The following is a 10668-nucleotide window of genomic DNA, read 5'->3' on the forward strand; positions in this document are numbered from 1 at the left end:
CCAATTAAGCATGAATTGTTTAAAAAATTCTTGAAACATATGCAAAAGCAAAAAAAGTTTCACTACAGAAAAGACTTGGTGACACGTATGGGTTAAGGAAGTAAAAGGAAGAGAAGGGAAAAATATAAATTGGCTGCTGAATGGCACAAGTGCCCTGGTGACACAGGGCAAGAAAGAGGGTGAGGTACTGAACATCACCTTCATCTCAGTCTTTACTAGTAAAACTGGCCCTGAGAAATCCAAGACCTTGGAGGGCTGGCAGTGAGGGGAAATGAATTTATTTTGCTTCTACTGATTTCTGCAGTTAACTCAAAGTGCAGGCCTTTACATAATACCTATATGCCAAAAGAAAACGCAAGCCATTTCACCCCACCCTTCCCAGGATACAAAGCTGCAATTTGAAAAAAAAAGTTGCTCCCCACAATTTCTGGAGTCTTTTCTGAAATTATCGGTGACTTTAAACTGTTTATTAGTGTCAGTGTCAAATTCTAAATCTATGAAGGCAGACATATCAATCACACACAACAATGATGACAGTAGCTGCAAATCAGAATAAAGTGCATTAACTGCCAAGGCCTCCCACACATGGAAAAACATTTAACAAAGACAGCTGATTAACTCATTCTCACACAGTCATTTATACTCCACTGCTGAGTGCCTTTCCAGAGTGATTTCCATTACTGTAATAAGCACACTATACAATTTGATAATAAGAACCGTTTACAGTCTCCTTGCAGCTTTATCATATTAAACACAAAAGGCAAGCAAGAAGTTCTGCAAAAAATTCCAAAATCCCTCAGAGAAATTTTAACAGCAGTTATTAAAAACTTTTAGAGGTATCCAGCCCTTGGATGCTCCAGTCTGACAAGAACTTGTAGTGATCATTTACAAGGTTATTAGAGTCCCCACTATGACCCCCAGTTCTTTGTCTCCCTACCTCAAAACTACATGAATCTAATTCACATGGGATGCTTCTCCTGGACTTTTGCAGTTTTTCCACCATTCTTTATCTAAGGCAGGAGCATACACTAGGTTATTTTTAACAGCGAAAGCGTTAGTTTGCAAAGTTTGTTTTAACTATGAAAATGCTACAGAGCATCTTGACAGCCTAGACAGCAGGGCAGTCATCAAGCAGCATAAAGTTCAACAAGATCAAGAGCTTGATTCTGCACTTAGGACTGAAGACCAGAGTCTGAAGAGCAGGCCTGTACTGATTCTGAGTTCCAGGAAGGAGGAAATGTTACATAATCCATTGGGAGATTTCTGTGAAGACACAGGAAAAGTCAATGAACACAAAAATAGTTGTGATCAATTCAGAATTCATAGACTTTAAGACCTGATACAGAGTTTAGGGCCAAAGAATGCTATTGAATTATCTGCTACAATTTCCTTTATATCTCAGGATTTTTCAAGTACTGCTCCAAAACTAATGACTCCTATTTTATTATTTTGGCCCACAGTATCAGAAGTGGATGTTGATTGTATGGCAGTAAAGGTTGAACCACCCCATCAATATTTGGTTACATTTAGTTGCTATGTAGCAGATGACAGCAGAAGGGCAGTCTGACAAAATAGTGTCTGGCACAGAAGTGAATATAAAAGGTAAGACACTGAATTCTTTCTTGCTGAAAAAAAATGCTCATGTTAACATTCATCGACACTTGCTGAATATTTATGGAGACCTAACAGTGGATGTCAGCACAGTGAAGCGATGGGTGGTGCATTTCAGCGGTGGCAACAGCAACATGAAAGACAAGAAACTTTTGGTATGGCTACGCACAGTTGCTGAAGAAGAGCATCTTGATCAGCTCAAACACACAAATGGACTAATGGTGTTGAGCATGTTGAAAAGTTTCATAGCTGAGAATATATCAATTAGGGTTATTATGCTCTTTGTGTCTGTTGTAGTTTCCATGGAAATAAATGGCATTATTTTCAAGGTAATCTACATATGTTTCACTTAGAATGCACATACTATAAAATTTTACTTGACCTAAATATACATCTTAGAAGTTGAACTAGAGACAGTAAGGGAAGACATCACTTCCCCTTACTCCTTGCACCCAGTACTTAGTTATTTTCACTGTTAAAATGTTGTCTGTTAATTCCAGTGTGAATTTCCATAGCTGTAACTACTTCCTATGGTGAATCTTTTTCCCAGATAAAACCTACTTCAGAAGATTTTTCCACATATCCCTAAATTTCCTCAATGGCAAATGGAAGCCTAGGTCCTTAGCCTCTCATAAAATATTGGTGCTTGAAGAATGCATTATCTTCTGAAGGTAGCTACTGTAATTTCTTCAATGCTATTATCAATTGTATTCAGCTAAAACCTGAAAGTTAAGGGTTTCCTCATAAGGAAATTTGATAGTCATATTGAAACAATTTCTGCAGCTGCTTCTTAAAGAGTTTGTTTTATAATAAATTGAATTAAAATGCACAGATACACACAAAAGTTAACTATCATCATTTGATATCTAATATTCCAGAAGTCCATAAATGTAGAATTTAACTGAACATCTGTTTAACATTAGACTAAATTTAAATACTGAGGAATTTGGCCTTTTCTCCTTTCTTTCTACACTAGCAAAGTTATCTTAGAGAACACTTCATTAAAGTCTTTTATCACTATCTAGTCATTTACCTCATGGTGAGAGAAAAGAGATGCCAAATAGCTGACTGAGCTTTGATGCATTTGTTTGCTGATATTGGCTTAATTTAACATATCCCTTGGTTCTGTTTCTTAATACAATCTTGTAAATTATTCTTCCTCGGCTTTTTTTCTGTACCATTTTGATTTATAGCATGAAGACATCCATCATGAGTCGGAAGCAATGTATCCACTAATGGAAGACCCACTGCTTCCAGCTCAGTGCTTGCCATTCATCTTGTATGTCATAGTGCAACACAACTTCCACCCCTCCAGTGCCGGGACCGATGCCTAAGGTACTCGCAGACATGCCCAGGGAGAGGATGTGTTGTGCAGCAGGGTGTGGGTGTTGTGCTGCCCTGTTCACCTGCTGTTCTCTCCTTTGCTTCGAGAGCTCTTTAGTTCCTCCTCATCAGCTTACATTACTGATTGCATTCATAAGTTATTTGAAGGTACGCCTGCTTCTATAGCTATCTCACTATGTTGCATCAGCTACATATAAAATTCACCATTTAAAAAACAACAACAAAACAGAACACCTAAATATTCCCACATACCCATAACTCCGTAATTTAAGTACTTTGCTTTTGCCTTATCAGATGAAAACTCTGTTAACTTTCACACTGTTTATGTTCCCATGCAATCCTTTATAGATCAGGTTCCAAAAAAGCCTTCCATTAATTACAAACTCAGTTAATGACAAGTGTAACTAATGGCATATAGACACTCATCTATCTGACCACACTCACAGGAGTCATTTAGTTTGAACGTTCCCCAGTAATCACAAAATCAATAACTACCTTCTTTTAAGAAGTTCCTCTGTACGTGGAAAGCCTTTAATAACTTCCTCCATTTCATGTATTATTTTTCTGTGACTATTCAGTGTTCTTACGAAATGAGAATCTTCCCAAAATTGAACCTAATTTTCTATATATACAATAACTATACTAACAGTTTTCTGTATTGTTCTGGAGGACCATGACAGTTTTTTTTTTTTCTGCCAAGAGTCTCAGAGCTTTTTGAAACATACTGAAAAGTCTAATGATGCTATAAATGATGGGTCAGTGAGGGTTATTTGGAAAGATATTTTACAGAGAAGCTATTCCTCAGAACTACTGTCCTTGTTAGATACACTGTCCTCACCTTCTACTCTGTCATAGGGTACATTAACTGAAATGTTAATATAGCAATACTGGACTCACAAATAAGCTTCTGAGTGCACAATATTTGACAGAATCCAAAATCAGTCAAGATGAGTTCACCCATTCCCAATACATGACATCAAATTCAGTGTTACCTTTGGATGACAAAGTAAACCATGTTTTGATGACAAAGTAAACCATGTTTTAACTGAAGCTGACTGTGTAAACCACTTCTTTACTCTTTTCACAGGTATAATTTTTCATGTCATCTCCTTATTGTGAGATACTCTTTCCCTCTTTTTTAATTGGTACAATTATTGTTTAGTCACAGTAATCTTTCACATGAAGTAGAACTCTTCAATACTGCTGTATTAAGGGAAATTATAATAGCCTATTGACTGCAGTTTAGTCAATGATCCATTCATTACTCTGTCCCAAAGGTTTTTGGAATTTGTAAAGTAATGTATTTGATTATCTCAAAAGTCAATATAAGCACAAATGGGAGATTGCAGTGAACCAAACCAGTTAAGACTAATGTAGTTGTGAAAGCAGGGTATCAAGCTGTTCATCCCACCCAGTACACCTAAGCTTGAGATGCTTTTTAGGCTTATAGTATGTACACATAAGTCATAATCCCAAAATAAGACATTTGTTTCCCCAGAGATTCTCAGCCTTATATGTAGTGTAAGCAAACATTTTAAATAGCAGTGGAAGACAATAGCTAAGAATGACACTTTTAATGCTTAAAAGGTGAGACACGAAGCAGGTTTGTTCTGTATTTTACTTAAAGTGTCAGGAACACAGATTAGGAAACAGGCAAAGAGACAGACCATACAAAAGTTGATATTTAATTGAATTATCTGCTCGCATATCTGATTCTATTGCTTTTTACACCAAATTCTGACACTAATTCTTTGTATTCAATGTAATTATTTTTTCCAAAATCTAAGAAAAAAATGACATCCTCAAACAGCTCAAAGGAATACCTACCTGGGAAAGCACGTGGCTAGACCTGCTTTTCACATATAGGGGACTGGTTAGAAATACCATCCTTGGAAGCTAACTCGGCATAGCTACCATAAAATGGTAAAGTTTTCAACTTTCCTGAGATCAAAAGGGTCGAAATGCTCTAGAATTGCCAGATCACAGCCTTGCCAAATCTGGTGCTCAACCATTGGTTAACTCAGGGGAGCTCAGGTGCAAGTAATGCACCTGCAGAAGGGGTAGAGTCAGGATCCATCCCCTCCTCTCTCTCATTTAATTGTTAGAAGCTGAGCTGCATCTCCGAGTTTGCCCTTCTTTTGAGTTGTTGTCAGAAGGGGTGAATCAATTCTCTTTTTATCATCCTGTTCTATAATGGATGTATTCCAGGAAAAACTCTGTCATTGTCTTTGTTTGCACCATAGGGGGGTCAGCAAAACTTCTACCTGCCCTTGGAGGGCAGATTTTAAACTGTTTAGGATATCAGCTGAGAGAATCCATCAGTACTCAGTGCTGGAGGAGTGCAGAAAGGAGGGAAATTCCTTAAGAAGGAAATCTTAAAAGCACAGGAAAAGGCTGTCCTATGTGCTCGAAGGGGAGACTGCAGGGAAGATGACTGAATAGAAAGATTTTGCTGAGACTTCAGAGAAAAAAAAAGAGTTTACCACCTTTGAAAGAAGATACAGACAACTTAAGAGGAATACAAGAATGTTGCTAGGGTATGTGGAGAGATTACCAGAAAGCCGAAAGCCTAGTAAGAAATTAATCTGGCCAACATTATTAAAGAAAAGTTTTCACAAATATATTATGGTAAAAGGTTTTACATATATAATATGGTAAAAGGGGCCAAGAAGAAACTCTCACCTTAATTAGATGTGGCAGGGAACATGATCACTGAGTATGAGGAAAAGGTTGAGGTTCTCAACGCCTTCTTTACTTCTGTATTTAATACACCAGTTATCCTCAAAGTACTCAGTCTCCTGAGATACAAGACAGGAATGTGGAACAAAATTAAACCCCCATGATTCAGATGGAAACAGTTAGCAACCTGCTGCTCCACTCAGACTGTCTCAAGTTCATGGGACCAGATAGAATCCACCTGAGAGTATGAAGGGAGCTGGTGGACTTGATTGCCAAACTGCTTTCCATTATTTATCAGCCAGTCCTGTTCAACCAGGGAGGTCCCAGATGACTAAAAACTTGCCAGTGTGATGTCCATGTACAAAAATGGAAGATCCAGGGAGGTACAGACATATCAACCTGACCTTGGTACTGGGGAAGGTCATAGAGCAGATCTCGAGTACAATCATACAACATGTGCAGAGCAGTCAGGGGATCAGGCCTAGCCAGCATGGACTGATGAAAGCCAAGTCCTGCTTGGCCAACCTGATTTCCTATTAGCAGGTGATCTGCTTAGTGAATGAGTGACATACTGTGTAGTCTATCCAGACTTTCACAAACAAGTCTTATGGGGAGTGGTTGAGGGAAGTTGGATTGTTTAGTCTGGAGAAGAGGATGCTCAAGGCAGACCTCACTGATCTCTACAACTGCCTGAAAAGAGGTTGTAGTGAGGTGGAAACCACCTCTTCATTTGGGTAATTAGTGATATGCAAGGAGGTAATGGCCCTAAGTTGCACCAGGGGAGGTTCAGTTTGGATATTAGGAAAAAATTATTCTCTGAAAGAGAAGTAATGCATTGGAACTGGCTGCCTAATGAAGTGGTGGAGTCACTGATCTGGGAGGTTTTCAAGAAAAAGATAGAAGAGGCACTGAGGGACATGGCTGTGATGGTTTGATGGCTGAACTAGATGATCATAGAGGCTTTTTCCAACCTTAATGATTCCTTGAAGAAAAAACTGTATAATCAAACTGATATAAAAGTAATGGAGAAGATTATCCACCTACAAATCCTATTTTTCTCCTCAGAACTTGTCTTAGAGGACTACCAATACACCACATGAACTATTGAATGGTCAGTTTGGACCAAATCAAGTAACCTCATAGATTTATGTGGGAGTCACATGCCATGTTCATTTATTAGTCTCCAGTACGTGAGGACTGGCAGGGAAAAACCATGTACAAGTGACCTTAGCTCAGGAAGAACATCACTCAAGTAACCACACATTTCTGTACCTCCTGCAGTCATATCACTCAGTAATACAAGCAGAAAACACCTGGCTCTCACACAAACAATGTAGAAAGCAAATGGAGTACTCACACACAGCATGATCCTAAGCCTTTCACACTGAGGCAGATGTTAAAGCTCTTTCACATTCCTGTGCCTTTAAAAAGCGACATGTCAACAGCAGTCCTGTTTTGCTTTAAAAACCTCAGGAATGCATTAGTTCAGCCTAAAATAGCTGTAACTAACACTCATCTCACTTAAATGATCTTTTATACATGAAAATGTTGTGGTTTTTTTGCCATCACAGGGTTTTAAAAAGCTATTCACCAAAATTCCTGTCTTCCTTCCTCAATCAGAATCAAGTTATATTCCTCCCACTCTTCCACCCTGCCTTCTGACTACAGCATAGCTCAATAATCTTTAATATATTTTTCCTCATGTAGGCTGTTCCAGCAACATTTGATAATATTAATATCCAGGTTAACTTTGTCTTAAGAATAACTTGAATCCAGTTTTCAAATTTCATTTCTTTTTCAAGGGGAAAGGGACTGTCTTTTAATGCAGGCATGTAAGTATGAAGTTATATAAAATATTTCAAATGTTCCATTGCTGCTTCTATGTACCTCTGCAATAAATTGTCACAGCAGATTGTTTCAGTTTCCAGTATTTATTTTCTCTAGCAGCTCCGTGTGTGGTACAATAACTACCAATTAACAAGCCAGCACATATCAGTACTCATTCAGATTCTGAATATATGCTGAAATAAATCTACTTTGACCATACACAGAAACTTTTTCATTTACTGCTCATGAACTTGGGGATTTTTTTTGTTCATCTGTGTGCCTAAGAAAGCCATTTGCTAAACAGCCAAAGTTTTGATAGGCTGTGTCACAAGTCTGTAGCCCATGTCTCCAACTTTCAAATAATGCTTTGCACTTTAGCATCCTACAGTGAGCTTTATAGGAGAATGGAAGAGCCATGATGTTTTTCCATGTCTTTACACATTCCTGCTTCCTCTTCTCAGATGAGGAGCAACTCATTGCATTCTGTGTTTCTCAGAATATGTTTTTGAGTACTATAAGGGCAACAAAACAGTTGATGATGTGGTCCACATACTTTTAGCCTGCGTATGTTTCCATAATGCTTAGTAAGACTGTTCTACTCAGTGCCAAATGAAGGCTAGGCTCCACAAAAAAGGAAAAAAAAAGTATAGATTTAGCTATTCTGGCTAATTTATATGTATTTTCACTTGGCTTTTAACTTCAATATTTTTCTTTTCTCTACATGTAGTTGTCAGTATTAACTTACTTGGGTTACTACTCTGGAAACACCTCTTGGAATGTTTATATCCTATAGGAAAGCAATGGCATCCTCAAGTGAAAGAAGACTAGCACTGTCACCCTCAGGAATTCTAGCAGTTGTTAGACTTCCTCTAGAGACCACTAAAAGAGCTGTGATGTAGTTCCCAGTCCTCTGGAAAATGACCAGAAAGAAGTAATTAACTCAGGTCACAGTCTAAACTGTAGCCTTCAGGTAACACTGCCATTTTTGTTGTAATCCAGACTTCAGTTTCTACTGTGAAAACAAAATGCTCTTCTAGGTCAGAATAGAGATTCTGCCATTAGTGTAAAAGAAAAGCAGAAGTAGTTAATGTAGTGGAAAGCAACTTGAAACACTGGATTCTTGGAAGAGAGAGACTGCACCTTCACCTATAAACTCATGCTCTAGGATAGCTTTGCTGGCTGTTACTTATGTAATAGATAAGCTTTTTCTTATTTATGAGACCTATATTTATCCTTTTTTTCTTTTCCATAATTACTGTACAAGAAATCTGTTGAAAGAAAATTCCTTAGCTACTATAGCAACAAGTACAGTAAAACTAAACATAAGCTACAATAAATAGACACTTTTCAGTCCCTGTAAAAAGTAGCATCATAAATAATTTAATCTCTGCTTCTCTTCATCAGCACAAAATGAATTTAACTGATTAAACATTGGTTACCCTGTCACATTTGAAGAACCTCAATCTGTAGTTTCAGATTGAGTCCATCAGAGAGGAGATAACAGGCAATACCAAAGAGACAATCCAGATACTAAGTAGTTTGAACAGCCTTCAAACATGCCTATCAGACTCTTTCAATCACAGAGGCACTTAATGGAACTCAACTCTTAATTCTGGAATTACAATTAAATGTTTGAAGTTGACATTAAATAAGTGTATTCAAATCTGATTGAAGTCTGTGTAAAAGCCAAAAGACCCTTGTATTGCTTTTACTGGCAGTAAGTGATTTATTTGTCAATACTTCTCACTTTGCCTGAGAAGCTGCCTGCTCTTTACCCCATTTCCAAATAATCATGTCAAATTAACAAATATTTCTGATAAATCACTTCTGTTGCAAATGCTGTAAAATTTTGCCACAATCCTTGAATTCCTTCTACCTGACTCATATCCTTTTCTCTAGCTAAATCATGATGGGCTCTGAATTCTGTTTACCAGCACCTAGAAAACCATAGGTTCACTTAGCTAGTGTTATCTTCCTTTCAGCATATGGTGCACATCATTCACAGAGAGTGCTCTCCCTAGCTCTTTTCTGCCTCTAATCTTTGCAATTCTATTAATTACATATGCAACACTGGCTGTCAAGAACTTACAAACAGCAAAAAAGCATCCCCAGGTTATACTTTTGAAGAATGTTTTTCTGGAAATAACTAAAACAGAATATGAAAATGCAATAATTTGATTTGCAGTGGAAGTGTACTTTCTTCTAAGACCCAATATAAATCACCAAAAGCTTTCAAAGCTGACATTTAATCCATGAATTCAAATCATTTCTAAGATTTATGATCCATTATAAAGACAGTTTCAATTCCCCATGCCCTTGCAATATTTTAATGTATAGCTAGCAGAAAATACATTTCCTCAGTATGCTTTTCATAGCAACAATATCATTTATTGATAAGGCTTTTTCTTTCATGATATACATGAATATGATTTTCCTATTTGTCTATCAATAAATAATAAAGAGAGGCTGAGTCAAGTCTTAGCAGTTCATAAACCTGTTGAATAGTATCCTGTACAATCAATAGGTAGACAATTGTACAAACAGTAGGTGTACAATCAATAGGTATACAGAGGTAAGGTTTAGTAAGATTATCACAGAAAGATAATCAGAATAAATGGAAATTCTCACCAGTGTCATAGGCTCGCAGTAAACCCCACAAGGAGTGGAAAGAGATCCTTCCTCGGTGGCAGCCAGCACTTAAATGGGATCTCAGAGAGGTGCAGCCAGGCTCCACCCCTTCCAGTAGCATAGGTGAAGGCAACTCACCTGTGCTCCTGTGGCTGACTCATTGCTTGCCTCAGGTGGTCAATCAGAGGTTCAGCCCATGATCAACAGTTCACATACACATTCCTTTCCTCAAGAAAGGAATAGCATGAACTCTGCAAAAAAAAAAAAATTATAGGGATAGTTAAGAGGGCAATCATGCTACCATAAATATGATATTTGATGTACGCACATACAACCAAATTAAAGTCAAAATAAGATTTGTGCAGCCCTCCCACTTCTTATCTGGATATAATTCTTCCTATGTATCCTCTTTCTAACCCCAAGGAGCATTATCTTGAGTCAATGGCATAGGTATATATTTCAAATACTTCAAGCTGTCAATCCAGAAATGAAGGATAAATTATATCTAATAACTGGTAAAACTGTAACACTAATAAGGCAAAAACTTATTCTCCTGCAGTTTCCTTAATGACAGCATCT

At 37.6% G+C, this 10668-nt stretch overlaps 1 long non-coding RNA gene across 1 annotated transcript; it reads right to left on the minus strand.

Annotated features, from left to right (window-relative positions):
* Window positions 1–801: 801 nt before the first annotated feature.
* On the minus strand, window positions 802–10322 carry LOC149917466 (uncharacterized). The gene is made up of 3 exons (XR_016467725.1): window positions 10090–10322; window positions 5638–5753; window positions 802–1263 (listed from the first exon to the last, which is right to left on the minus strand). It is a non-coding gene; the product is annotated as an uncharacterized LOC149917466 (long non-coding RNA).
* Window positions 10323–10668: the final 346 nt, after the last annotated feature.

Source organism: Phasianus colchicus, chromosome 6, assembly GCF_987193195.1.
Source record: "Phasianus colchicus chromosome 6, bPhaCol1.hap1.1, whole genome shotgun sequence".
NCBI classification, from domain to species: domain Eukaryota; kingdom Metazoa; phylum Chordata; class Aves; order Galliformes; family Phasianidae; genus Phasianus; species Phasianus colchicus.